The sequence below is a fragment of the Hyperolius riggenbachi genome, chromosome 5 (assembly GCF_040937935.1).
Source record: "Hyperolius riggenbachi isolate aHypRig1 chromosome 5, aHypRig1.pri, whole genome shotgun sequence".
Classification (NCBI taxonomy): Eukaryota; Metazoa; Chordata; class Amphibia; order Anura; family Hyperoliidae; genus Hyperolius; species Hyperolius riggenbachi.
The window spans coordinates 248,424,313-248,436,699 of NC_090650.1; the positions used below are offsets into that span (position 1 = coordinate 248,424,313).

A 12,387-nucleotide genomic window follows, 5' to 3' on the forward strand; every position below is an offset into this window, starting at 1 on the left:
GCTTTAAGGCCAAGCTGCAGGGCCGCACAACTCAGCACACAAGTGATCCCCCCCCTTTTCTCCCCACCAACCCTCTCTGTTGGTGGGGTCTGATCGCTCCCCCATGTTTATTTTTTTTTAAATAAATATTATTGTTTTTTTTTTTTAAAACCCTGTTTCTTTAAGTTTATTCCCTCCCTCCCTCGCTCTCTCCCTCCCCACAGCCAGCCAATTATGGCGATCGGCTGTCATAGGCTTCTGCCTATGAGAGCCGATTGCTCTCTTGTCCCCCATGGGGACAGCCGTGTCACACGGCTGTCCCCAGTGCAGCGCTGCTGCTCATCGCAGCGCTGCACCTAGTAAATAGACGGCGTGATCGCCGTCTAACAGTCTCCCGAGCGGCAATAGCCGCTCGGAGACTGAAGGCGGGGCGGAGCTCCGCCCTCCGAGCATGAGATGCGCGCGCACCATGCGCGCGATCTCATGCAAAACAGAGCCCCAGGACTTTACGCCAATTGGCGTTAGGCGGTCCTGGGGCTGCCGCCGCGGCCACGCCTACTGGCGTGACGCGGGCGGCAGAAGGTTAAGGACCAGACACTTTTTTTTTATTTTAGTGCTGTGATCACTGTGATTGGCTCACAGAGATCACAGGCAGTGATCACAGGGTCAGAAACAACTGGCGCACGGAGCTCAGCTGTTAGTAGGCAATAGCAATAGTGATGGGACATTAAAACTGTGCCCTAGCATGATTAAGAGCCTCCATGCAATATGTAGATTTCAATTACCTGGGTCTGGAAGAGGTTAAAGGACAACTGAAGCGAGAAGTATATGGAGGCTGCCATATTTATTTCCTTTTAAGCAATACCAGTTGCCTGGCAGCCCTGCTGATATATTTGGCTGCAGCAGTGTCTGAATAGCACCAGAAATAAGCATGGGGCTAATCTTGTCAGAATTGACAATGATGTTGGAATAAAACTTGATATGCACATGCTTGTTCAGGGCCTGTGGCTAAAAGCATTAGAGGCAAAGGATCAGCAGGATAGCCAGACAACTGGTATTGCTTAAAAGGAAACAAATATGGCAGCCTCCAAATCCCTCTCCTTTCAGTTGTCCTTTAAAGATCTGTAGCACAGTGTTCCTCTCTACCCTGCCTACCAGAAGCTACTCCATTATGCACCACATCATTGTCCCTCATCCTCTCCTCATAGCAACAACACATGTCACTCTGCTATAGTAGAGCAAGGCGTCTATACAGCACTTATTCCCTGCAGTGCTGTCCACTTGCCTAGTGGATTCAGCTTAATCCTGGCAGGCAACACTGATGGTATTTGTGTAAGTAGTTCTAGTTCCTCAGCTCAGCCACTTCTGATCATGTGATCAAAGTTTCAAGGCATGATCTTTAGCTACCTCCTTTAACACATAAAAGGCAGCATTTGAGCAGTCTCATTACTAAGTTGTTTGATGGTATTTTATATCTGTGCCCGGAGACGTGCTTCATGTTTTCATGATAGTATTAAAATATTATCATCAATGGTACTTTCTCAGTATTATTGTCTACTGGGAGGTCTTGACACATACAATGCTTATATCGGTCTACTCCTCATGGGGGAGACATTGAGTTGCATTGAGTTGCTGTCATTTCAATGATGAATACACTGTCTATGAAAAGGAACTGTCTATGCAGTTTTTAGGACTATTTTGGTTTGGAGACTCATGCAATTACATTAACAGGAGCAATAGATATATATTGGCCCATAGATATATACAGTATATTGATTTGTTTAAAAAATGTACCTATTTTTGTGTGTGTGTGTTTAAACCAGACACATTTTACTGCATTGGACAACATCCTAACAGTCCCTTCTGGATTTTATTACATAGTTACCTGAATTATAAGCGTGGTTCACTTGCACTAATTGTGCATTTCAGATTGTGAAGGGGTAAGGCACAGGAAGAGCTGTCTGAGAAGTTCACAGCCTGAAGCTCAGGAGGTCTGTGCTATAGGAAATGGCCCCCAACTATCAGCTAATCAAGCAGCTACGATTATGCACAGACATACACAAGGAGCTCCACTGAGTGTCTACACAGCATTAACAAACCCTGTGCGCTTAGGTTTGTGTTTTAAAATGATATTTTTTACAGATCTTAAAGAGACTCTGTAACAACATTTTCAGCCTTTTTTTTTCTATCCTATAAGTTCCTATACCTGTTCTAATGTGGTCTGTCTTAAGGTGACCATACACTGGTCGATTTGCCATCAGATCGACCAACAGATAGATCCCTCTCTGATTGAATCTGATCAGAGAGGGCTGCCTTTACTGCAAACATATTGTGCCTCGATTTCACTTTGAAACCGATCACACTCTGTGGAGCTGCCGCCGCCCCCCGTCAGGTATACATACCTGCTCCGGCTGGCGCGAGCCCCCGCTGTCACTGCTGCTCCTTCTCCTGCTGGGCTCCAGGTTCTGGCTGGCTTCACTTCTTTCTGTCCGGGGAAGTTTAAACAGTAGAGGTCGCTCTACTGTTTAAACTTCCTGTCGAGACAGAAAGTAAGTCAAGCCAGCCGGAACCCGGAACCCAGTGGAGAAGGAGCAGTGGGGACAGAGGGGATACGTGCCGGCGGAGCAGGTAATGTATTGCCGCTAGCATCGGTTGTCGGGCATTTGAACGCCACTATCGACGCACACTCCCGCCCCACCGGCGATCGAGCAAATCTTCCGCACGGACTGATCGATGGGAACGATTGATTTCAGAAGGAAATCGATCGTTCTGTCAGTGTTTGCACAACGATTTCATGGCAGATTCAATCACAGTGATTGAATCTGCTGTATATCGGCGGGAAAATCGTTAGGTGTATGGGCCCCTTTACTGCAGCCTTTCCTAGTTGCACAGTGGCTGTATTATCTCTGTTATATAATCTAATCTTCTTTCCTCTGACGGCTTTGTCGGGCTCAGACACTCAGACAGGAATCTGCTGCTCTGCTGTGACAGGATAGAAGCTATACACACCCTCTCCACGCCCCCTGCAGGCTCTGTGTGAGTCACAAACAGAGCTTCTCGGAGCCTATTACAAGCTTTTAGCAGCCATGTCTTTTGTTTGTAAACACTGCCTAAAACTGGCAATTACAAGCCAGGATCGCAGCAGGGAGTGGCAGAAACAGCACAGAGGGGCCCAGGAGAACATAATGAATAGAATGGTATGCTTTCTATTGTAAGAATTTTAGAGTACAGATTCTCTTTAAATGAACCACAGCCTGACGTTTATTTACATTAGTACACAAGATAATTAAATACTTTTAGCAGAACAATCAATATAACCAAGAAGAAACCCATGAGGAAATCACATTCCAGTGGTTTTATGAATCTAAATTTAACACACTGCTTAATTCTGGCACATCCTTGTAAGAGAAAAATGTGAAGCTAAGATGAGGAAAAGAGAATAGGGAAATATAATTCTGGTCTGATATGGAGCGTTTGTGGCCCAGGGCAGGCATTAAAGTGGGATTTAATTCCCTAAACTAAAATGTAAGTACCCATCTATCTTTAGGGACATAAAAGAACATTTAAAAGCATTTCATGTGTGTTAGAATATTTACTTTTAATACAGAGAGCAGTACAAGTTTGGTCTCCTCACTCTGCCCCCTCCCCTCCACCTTTGCTTCTTACTAAATACATTTGCAGATGAGCAGAGATGAGCAGTTTGTACTGCTCTCTGCTTTAAAAGTAAACATTTTTTATAAGAAATGCAGGGAATGTTTTTAAATGTTCTTTTCACATCAAGAGTAGGTAAGTACATTTCAGTTTAGGGTGTTTTATCCCACTTTACAGATAACTTTTGAAGTGTATCTCCAGTCACAGGAAAATTATACAGTTTTCAACATGGTTAGACTGGACTTCAGTAGTTTGTTATCATGTACATTTCTTCTCATACTTGTTTGTCTGAAAAGTGATTAAGAAACCTCCTGTACTATGTTATCTGACACAAAACTTAAGCTTCCATAGATAGTGATAGAGCAAGTCAGAGAATATCTTTCTCATCCCCACTCCCACTCTAGTTTTACCTTCTGCAGTATGAGCCTGAGTTGGCTTTACTTTTCCCTCCCTCAATATGATTTAGAACCTAACTAAACGGAGGAAAAAAGAGGAGCACATAAGGTGGTGAAAGAAATCAAGTGTGTACAATTAGTAAAGGCACTTGTTAATTTGGTCAGTAGTAGAATATTGGTAATGTTACTGATATTCTATGATCAACTTCCCCAATCTTAACCACACATTGACAAACCCCTACCTATGCATGACACTAACCGCCCTACTTATGCTTAACACTTACCCCCTCATCTACACCTAACCTCCCCCCTTCCTGCACATAATCCACCACTAACTCCACCCCCCCCCCCCCCATGCTCTTGGGTATACTGTAGATGAGTGCCCTCCACTAATACTTAAACCCCAGTACAACCCTCACCCCCACAATGCTCAGCTATTCGATACCTGAGCGCCTATTACTGCCAGGGACGGAGCAACCATAGAAAAAAATGGGCAATTGCCCCAGGGCCCCAGATCCTGTAGGGGCCCCCAAGGTGTCCCTCACCCATCTTAACTGTTGCTCCCCAGGGACTCTGCAGAGTCTGTTAAGTTGGGAGGTGATTGGGGGAGGGTCAGCAGCCAGCTCAGGGGCCCAGGAGGGAAATGTGGCTGCAACAAAGGGTCTCTAATGGCGCTTTTTGGTCAGGGGGTGTCTGTTGGGGGGCCCCCAGGCTAATTTTGCCCTAGGGCCCAATTGTTACTTGAACCAGCCCTGACTACTGCAAGTGATCTGCGGACAATACACTATGGCCGACCGTACATTCCCAAAGCACAGCGCTAGCTAGGGTCACTGCCACTAGCTGGAATTCAGTTATACCATAGCCAAACTCTGGCCCAACCACTCCCATAGTCCCCACAGATAGCCAGAGTTCAACTATACATTATCCAAACTCCAGAATCTCCAGCATCCACATTACACATTGCGGGTCTGCATAGCTGCAAAATGCATTGTGGCCTATGGTGGTGCCAAATTAACCAGGCCCATTGTGGCCAATTCAATGCCTCTGTAATCAAGAAAAATACCTGTGAGCTGATCTGGGGGTTTTGTGAACAGGCACAAAGGCCAGGTGACTAGCATTTTAGGTTCTGCAAAAGGCTCTTGTTACTTATACTGACTGTTTAAAGGGAACCTAAAGCGAGTAAAATTATTTAAAATAAACACATGATGTAGCTGCAAATGAATATTACATACTAACCTCACCGTCAGTTCCACTCAGAATCTCATCATTTTTCATATTACAGTTTAACAGTGTGCTGACCAGGAAGCTGTTATGGGGTAATGACCATTTTTAAAATGGAGGATAGAGAATTCCATTGATCACAGTGGAGTAGACTACACAGAAGGTAAGTATGACCTGTGTATGCTTATTTTGACTTTTTATTTTCAGTTTAGGTTTAGGTAAAATATGGTTTTGAATTCACTAAGAGAATCTATACTGTCTGATTTGTACAATAAAAAGCATACCAATGGAGTCACTGTGATCTCCTGGATCCCTCTTTTCCGTTTCTGATGCTCCCCATCGCATTCCTGGCTTTTAATTAACAGTTTTATGCAGTGTTTACAAACAAACAACATGGATGCTAACCAGAAAGTGATGGATGTGTAAATATATAGATATATACATACTCACACACACACACACACACACACACACACACACACACACACACACACACACACACACACACACACACACATACACACAAACACACACACACACTAATATGTGTGTATGTATGTATGTGTTTGTGTGTATATATATATATATATATATATATATATACATATATATATGTATATCTGATGTTGTAGTATACTACAAGTTTCTGAACTCCAGTCTGGTCTGGGATTAGTCACAGTTTCTCGGCATGTGACAGGCAGCTCCCTCCCCCCTCAGCCTCACAAACTGCATCACAGACAAACTGAAACAGAGCCTGGAGGGGGCGTGCATAACTTCTCCCTATTACAACAGAGGCAGCCCAATCCTCCCTGGGTCAACAAAGCTTGACAAAGAAAAAGAGGATTAGTTATATTACAGGGACAGTGCAACTAGAAAAGCCTGCAGTAAGCCAGAGCACATTAGAACAGGTATTGGAACTTATAGGATAGAAGAAATAAGGCTGAAAATGTTGTTACAAAGTCTCTTTAACTTGTGCAGATTATAAGAAATCAGATGTGTATGAAACCTTTAAAACTGCCCAAACACTTAAGTTACTGCTATCATAATCTCATAAATGGCATAAATATTTAACAATTTCATTCAGGGGTGTTACTAGACTTAATAGGGCCCCCCTGCAAAAATGATATAATGGATCCCCCTTGGTTCCCGAACACCACGCATGTTGCGTGATTGGTAGCCGGCGAATGGCAACAGAGAGTGTTCTGCTGTGAAGCAACATCTAAAAGCAGTAAAAAAAATTACACATGCTTTCGCACACAGTTTTTGTAAGTAGATGGGGAGGCTTTTTTGCTAATTGGCAGCACTTGTAGTTGGGTAGATAGAGGAGGAGGGGCCCCTAAAGCCACTGGGCCCCCCTGTAATGACAGGGGTTGCAGGGGTGATTGCTACGCCCATGATTTCATTCTAATATGTAAGACGTGGATAATCTGATGCACCTTTCACTGTGCACCATTACAAGTGTACACAACAAGTAGTTAGATTGTTTGATAGAGATGCATTTCCCATATTACTGACTGAAAGGTTGACAGGCAGGATTTGTACAGATGATACAGCTGAAACATATGTTGCCACCAAGAGATTGGGAGTGTATGTCAGCCAATGATTAAAGAAAACAGATGTACTTAGGCTTCCTGATAACTGACACAGCTTTACTTGTATAACAGCTTATAGCTGAACTCCAAGCAGATAACTAAACTTAAAGCTAAAATATATCTACTGTATGTGAAATGTGTTAACTTGTGGAGAATTGTAAATCTTGCTTCCAGTCCAGTGATTTAGCTTGCCTGGCAACACAAAACAGCCTGACTAAGTAGTTTTGTGCTCCGCAGTTGATATCCTCTGAAGTTAAAAGATAACCTCTCTTTAGCACAAAAACATATATAACATATACCATCACTAAACAAGCCTGAGACTGAACTTGTTATGACTTCCTAATACTGGTAAAAATGTCAACATAAATGTGCTGTAAATTATAACAACAGTAATTGATGACATCACAGAATTATCAACATTCTGTTTGTATAATTTGTTTAAATGACTGCACAAAGCAGGAGGTAAAATTTAGCATTCAAATCCCTAAACAGTATTTACTTTTACTATAATGGCCCATTCCATGCACAGGGCATGGGTATACTGGTAATACATACTTTTCAGTTTAACTAATTACCCCACTCAGAACCAGAACGATGCCTGCAGTGTACAGATTCACATGAGCAGTCACAGGTATTTCAGTTTATCACAGCTTTCTAAATCAGTTCCAATATATAAAGATATTCTGGGATGCATTTTCTTCTTAGGAAACACAACATTAAAAGAAAGTTAAAAAAAAAAGTTGTTCCCCAGTTTTCTAACTTGTCATCTCATCATTCTCCTGTAATACAAATCATTCTTATATTGATAGTTAAAGGACAGCTGAAGTGGGAAGAATAGGGACTGGTAAAATACCAGTTCCCTTGCAGCCCTGCTGATCTATTTGGCTGCAGTAGTATCTGAATCACACACCTGAAACAAGCATGCAGCTATGTCAGAAACACCTGATCTGCTGCATGCTTGTTCAGGTTCTATGGCTAAAAGTGTTGAAGGCAGAGAATCAGCAGAACAGCCAGGCAATGGGTATTCTTTCAAAAGAAATTAAAATAGCAGGCTCCATATCTCTCTTGCTTCACTGCAACGGAGTCCACCTGGCTCACTACTGCCCTCCCTCTTCCAGCCCGTGCATGAAACTGAGCAGGAGAAAAAATAAGTCTGATAATATTGGCCTCAATTCACTAAGTTTTATCAAAAACTTTATCAAATGTTTGATAATTTACCTAATGGGTAAAATATAGTTTTGAATTCACTAAGGTGTTATAGATTTATTGAACGTTTTATCGATAAAACGTTAAATAAATCTATAACACCTTAGTGAATTCAAAATTACATTTTACCCATGAGGTAAATTATCAAACGTTTGATAAAGTGTTTGATAAAGCTTAGTGAATTGAGTCCATAGAGATTAAACACTGCTAAAGTATAAATTATTTTTTTGAGTACCTTACAGTCTTACTTTTAGATTTTTGATTTTTTATATACTGTATACCAGAAGTTTAGCTTTAAACCCTAACTACAAAAAGTTGTAGGACATATTTTTATACAAATAGGAAATACAAGTATTTTTGCAGCTATATACACTTTTATTTCAGCTTAACAGCCTCTGTTACTGTTCTTTGCCTTCTTCCCATTGTGCTCCATCAGCTTTGTAAGCCAATGCCGTGTTTCCGTTAATGTTATCAGTTTCATGAAATCTGGTTGACACACAAAGCAGAAAGCATAGAAAGGGCATCTGGCAGTACATCAGGCTTTGCTACCAATATCTTAGATGCCAGAAATGAAAACACGAGTATGCATGCATCACAAACATAATCCCAAAACATAGCAAAGGAAGCAACAACAATGTAACAAATCTCTAGAAAGTTTTTGATGGCATACCGTAAGGTTAACCATGGTCCCATAAGGAAAATATTGTAAAATAAGTGTCTGAAACACACAGCCAAACTTCATTTATAGAAATCCATGAAATATGCTTAAAGTTATTATTTAGTATTTATTTATGTTTATATAGTGCCCAATCTTCTTGTTGCACAATTTGCAATGTCAGTATTCAGTCACAATATTTTGGTATTTCTAGTTGTGTAGCTGTCAGGAAGAGTAGAAATGATCAGGGCAGCAATAATGACACTTCTCTTTTAGACATTTTCCCCGAGGGACTAAACTAAAATCAGTGCCATATTTTTTTTTCTTATTAGCACCACTGCCTCAGATTTTTTTTAATTATTGTTTTGTGGAATACTGTAAGGTATGTTATAATTATATTTGGTAATTATATAATGTTGATGATGGCATGAAAAAAAAAAATAAACTCCCGTCCAGGTACTGTCGACAGTTTAGTAAGCTTAGAGTATCTATTTGTAGAGATTAAGCTGGAGGTCAAGGCCCCAATTCAATAAAGTTTTCTCCCATATAATTTTTTTCTTTCTTTTATTTTTTACTTTATCAATACAACATTTTTTTCAGCTACCAACAGGGAACAATTACTATAAATTGCCCAATATTTGCCCAAACCTGACATGACAATAAACTTGAAAGAAAAGTCTTGGTGTCTCATATTATTATTTTGATATTAAGGAGTAACATTTTTACCAGGAATAGAGCTTAGCAGCCTTAACGGTGTAATGTAAATCCTGTAAATTCAGCTTCACTAAACCCCCCAATAAAAATAAATATTTAAGATTGCAGAATGAGAATTGCTATCAGCATTGTTTGTACTGACAGATAAAAGGTGTTTTGTTTCTTATTTATTTATTTTTTAAGTGAAAGTCTAATTTGCATAGAAACATTTACAGAAACATTTACAGAAACATTTTTACTACTATCATAATGCAAAGCAAAAATTAAAAGGGGCCTAAAATAATTAGTCAGACTAGTACCTATATGTATCTTATCTCATTATGTCACATTTCATACTTACTTTTTAGTTCACCTACTGAAATGTATTTTGCAGATAAGATGCATGAAAAAACACACATTGAGAGAAGAAATACTTATTGCATGATGGTCTAAAGCTGGGTGCACACTTCAAAGTACTGTTGCCTGGCAGGGATCAGGGCACAATCCCATGGGCAACAGTTCAGGACTGAGGCTGTACAGATACTCAGTCACTATGGAGCATGGCAGAGGAACAATGTGTGGGGAACAATGGAGGGGGTGGTGCAAGGGAGGGAAGAATAATGTCAGGATGCACTTGGACGAGATGACCCAGCATGCCGGCTCTCGTGCCCACACATCAAGGACATCATACACACTAGATTCGAACCTGAGATGATCAATACCAGAGTTCTCCAACCCTATCCTCAATGCCCAACAACAGTACATGTTTTGCAGGAAACCACACAATCACAGGTGAGGTCATTAGTATCTCAGCAGAGCTGATTAACTACCTCTGTGGATTTCCACAAAACATGCACTGCTGGTGGGCCTTGAGGACAGGGTTGGGGAACACTTGTCTATATAATGCTAAGTGTGTACGAACCTTAAGTCTCTTGCTAAAAACAGAATTGCATCTAACAGTTAGGAATTCATGCTCTAAATCAGGGGTCTCAAACTTAATTTACCTGGGGGGCCGCAGGAGGCAAAGTCAGGATGAGGCTGGGCCGCATAAGGAATTTCACAATCGTGGCGCATCGGCACCTCTGCTCGCCCCTCTCACTTTCCCTTCACAGAGAGGGGCGAGGAGAGGCGGCGATCCATGCGGCGATTGACGTCAGGAGGGGCAGAGGTGAAGCTGAAAGCTCTGCCCCTTCCAGGAAATGCCAGCAGATTGCCCCCCCGGGCGATTTAGGGTCTCTGCAGCCCTCGTTTAGCAGTGGGGATGCGGCGGATTACTTGGGAGCACTCAAGCGAACTATAAGGAAGCTTTTGCCGGCGAGGGCCACAAAATATTGTATCGAGGGCTGCAAATGGCCCGCGGGCCGCGAGTTTGAGACCCCTGCTCTAAATGGACAGTGATTGGTATTTGCCAATAGCAAATTCTTAATTTAGACTACAGATGTGCCTAGTAAAAGATTCTTGCCAATCTCCATCAACTCTCTGTCTGTATCCTTCCCATCCTTCTCCGGTTTTATCTTTTTCAGCTCTGTCCCCACCCCATCTGCATCAACTCTTTTGTATAATAAGGTATTGTGTGTGGCTAAATACTAAGAAAGAAGTAGATTACTGGTTGAAAAAAAATGACTTAAACATATGAGGATTGAGGAGCAATTTATTTGCAACTACAGTTGCAGAGCTAGTGATAGTCTAACACGTGTAAATGTGTATTCACACAATCGAACTAATAAAATAAGCTGCGTACAAATAGCTGATGACAACAAGCTTGTTTGGGAAAAAGTATCTTATCTTTTTATTATTCTGATGTTCTTTATCTTGACTTAATTAGTGATTCTAGATGCAGAAGGCATTCTTGAATGTGTGAATAGATGAGTACCAAGCTTTTCATTACTCCTACACCTAGATAATAAGACATACCACTCAACGGCGTGGTGAGTGCATCACATTTGCACCAAACTGGGTTAATCTCTTCATTTTATTTATGTTTCATTATTTTTTTTTTTTTTTTTTTTTTTACAATTTACTACATATTTTAAATATGTTACAATGTAGCGTTCCTCAGCCCCAAGTCTTTTAACCCCTTACCCCTCATGCAGTCTGCTGTTACTAGAGCAGCTTAGCTGGCCATTTTGCCCCCCCCCCCCCCCCCCCCTCCTGGACAATACTGTGCACATGGTTCTTGACTTGGGCTGTTCTCTGCAAGAGGGGAGCAGAAATCCTTCCTATTTCCTACCAAAATATGTTTGTACATGTCAAGTAAAAAGGATGCATCCCCACCTCTGGTGCTCAGAAGTAGGTGAGGGCAATCACCCCTATACGAGTAAAAGTTGATCCAGGAGGCAAATTACTGTGGAATCTCTAAGACCCCTTTAATAAGGGATTTTCCAATATACCTCTTCCCCCAGGGGATTGAGTATAGGAATACATCAGTACATCATATCCATTTCTGTAATTAAAAAAAAAATACAGCTACCTAAAAAAATGATTTAAAACTTTGCTCTAATCATTGCAGCCATTTGGGATTGCTGGGATCTTCTGTCTGATTAGATTAAAATACCGCAAAGACTAGTCATATTACTGGATTCAACCTCTATAATGAAATTGCACTGTAGTATAAGTATTCACCTTAACTGTAAGAAGAGATGATGCATGAGATGAACAAATAAGGAGAGATAATCCGTGAGATAAATAGATAAGGAGAGATGAATTGTCAGTTAAGGAGAGCTAAATTGTAAGTTCATAAATATGGTGAGATAATTCAACAGAAAAGCTTTGTGAATCAGTCCCTTTCTATCTCCATCTGGTGCTGCACATTGGACTTATGCTCTGAACCAATGAAAATTCATCCTGGGGTGGCTTCTCAATCATCAGATTAGTTGACCCGAATCAAGAAATTCAAAGATACGTTTTGCCTTGGCTCCCTTCTAACAAAATCTCATCACACTATCTGTTTCAAGTGGTGAAATTAAGACACCAATACATACAGTGCCTTGCAAAA

General features: G+C 41.2%; 1 protein-coding gene across 3 annotated transcripts in view; it reads left to right on the forward strand.

Annotated features, from left to right (window-relative positions):
- Positions 1–12,387, forward strand: part of CDH20 (cadherin 20) — a 556,554-nt gene that overhangs the window by 161,014 nt on the left and 383,153 nt on the right. The window contains exon 1 of one of the 3 annotated variants that reach the window (XM_068236744.1): positions 5,359–5,409. The exons of the other annotated variants lie outside the window; for them this stretch is intronic. The gene's annotated coding sequence lies outside the window, so the exon portion shown is untranslated. Of the gene's footprint in view, positions 1–5,358; positions 5,410–12,387 lie in introns of those variants that run through there. 3 annotated transcript variants of the gene reach the window in all.